The sequence below is a fragment of the Mus caroli genome, chromosome 6 (assembly GCF_900094665.2).
Source record: "Mus caroli chromosome 6, CAROLI_EIJ_v1.1, whole genome shotgun sequence".
In the NCBI taxonomy this organism is placed as follows: domain Eukaryota; kingdom Metazoa; phylum Chordata; class Mammalia; order Rodentia; family Muridae; genus Mus; species Mus caroli.
In genome coordinates this window covers 146,669,431-146,671,407 of record NC_034575.1, presented here as the reverse complement: position 1 = coordinate 146,671,407, position 1,977 = coordinate 146,669,431, and the positions used below count along the sequence as shown (strand labels likewise).

At 43.2% G+C, this 1,977-nt stretch overlaps 1 protein-coding gene across 1 annotated transcript in view; it reads left to right on the top strand.

The window, feature by feature from the left end:
- The first annotated feature begins 241 nt into the window (after positions 1–241).
- The window catches only part of Sinhcaf (SIN3-HDAC complex associated factor), a 30,671-nt gene continuing 28,935 nt past the window's right edge, over positions 242–1,977 (top strand). The window contains exon 1 of the mRNA XM_021165508.1: positions 242–301. The gene's annotated coding sequence lies outside the window, so the exon portion shown is untranslated. The remainder of the gene's footprint in view (positions 302–1,977) is intronic.

Genomic DNA, 1,977 nt, shown 5'->3' with positions numbered 1-1,977 from the left:
CCCTTGCCACACAAGCCCCACTCCCAACAGCCATGTGCTCAGGCAAAATGAGACTCTCTGAACCATGTCCATTGGGTCTTTATGGAAACTTCTTTAGGTAGGTATGATCAAACAATGCACCGAAATATTGCAATGGGATTGGACCAGAAGTTGATGACATAATCAAGTACTGTCAGGTAGGAAACCCAGCAAGGCCTGTCTGTCAGGATTCTTCAGCATTTCTCCTCTACCTATGGGGGCAGGACCCTTTGTGAAACTGGTCTTATCATCCTCATCTGACAAAGGGCCAGAGGAACTTTTGGTCAGTTTCAGGGCTGGAGGAGATAAGCATTTCTAAGAACTGCCTGGGGGAGGGAGAGGGGGAGACAAGCAGGCAGAAGGTCAGGGGTGTTGCTGGCTGAGGCAACATCAACTCTAGTCTCCTATTTGGTCACTTAGCCAGTAACGAGAGCTACAGAAGTGGTTGCTATTTTTGAGACAGGGTCTCGTGTACCACAAGGTAGCCTCATATTTAGTATGTATCCAAGGCTGATCTTGAACTCCTGATCTCCTGCCTCCACACCTTTAGTGCTGGGATTACAGGTATTTGCCTCTACATCCAGTTTATGCAGAATTGAGGATTGAACTCTGTCTTCCTGCTTGTTAGGCAAGCACTCTGTCAACTGAGCTATCTCCTCCAGCCCATGATGTTTAGTATATAAGGTTTGAGGAAAGCTCACCTCACACACTCAGATGCACACACGCACACACAGACACACAGGTTTTTGTTGTTATAAAGTTACCAACGGAGAAACAGCAATCTTATCTAAAATGATTCCTCAGGTAAGAAAAGTCTTTATGGGCTGGGAAGATGGCTCAGCAGTTAAGAGCACTGACTGCTCTTCTGAAGGGCCTGAGTTCAATTCCCAGCAACCACATGGTGACTCACAAGCATCTTAAATGAGAGCTAATACCCTCTTATGGGGTGTCTGAAGAAAGCTACAGTGTACTTACATATAATAAATAAATAAATAAATCTTAAAAGAAAAAAGGAAAACAGTCTTTACAGTGCATGTATGATAAGCTATTCAACCACATTCCTGCCCAGGGCTCCATAAGCCCAGGTCTCCATTCCCCGAGGTCACCTATTCAAAGGACAAGCAGCTTGATCTAGTGTTCTTTTTTAAAGATTTTATTTATTTTATTTTATGAATATGAGTAAACTGTAGCTGTCTTCAGACACACCAGAAGAGGGCTTTGTATCCCATTAAAGTTGGTTGTGAGCCACCCTGTGGTTGCTGGGGATTGAACTCAGGACCTTAGGAAGAAGAGTCAGTGTTCTTAATCACTGAGCCATCTCTCCAGCCTTGATCTAGTATTCTTGCTGTCTTACAAGTCTGGGAGAGTTTAGGAAGCTGGACTCATTTATTCTTCTATGGTCATAAACGTTTTCAAACAGATGAAAGCTGGACAAAATGAGTATTCTTCAAAGAGAAAGGGGTGTTATGACAAAGATGCTTCCAGATCTCATGGCCTGTGAGCCTGTGTCCATTCTCTGTGGTGGTTTCTGTGCTAACGTTTTAGGTGTGTTTCTGTACACCTTCACGTCATTCTGTTAACCTGTGGTCTACCCTGCTCTCTGTAACCTCACCCACCCTATCCTCACAGTGCCCCCTCACATATGTGGGCTTATCTTCTAAGGAAAGCAGTGCTTATTCCACATTTGGGCTTATGAATTTTTTTCAATTAAAAATATAGGTCAGCTTACAGAATGATGGATTTTAATATGCCATTTTTATCCATATGTATCATTATACTTTGTTCTCCCTTTGTTCTGCCATGCACTGATCTAGTTGGTCCTTTTTCTTCCTCCAGATAATCTGACTTTCTGTTCTCTTATGTACACATTTCCTCACTTTCCATTTCTTCCTTTGCTCTCACGATCCCCTTTCTAGTTTCATCTCTCTCTCTCTCTCTCTCTCTCTCTCTCTCTCTCTC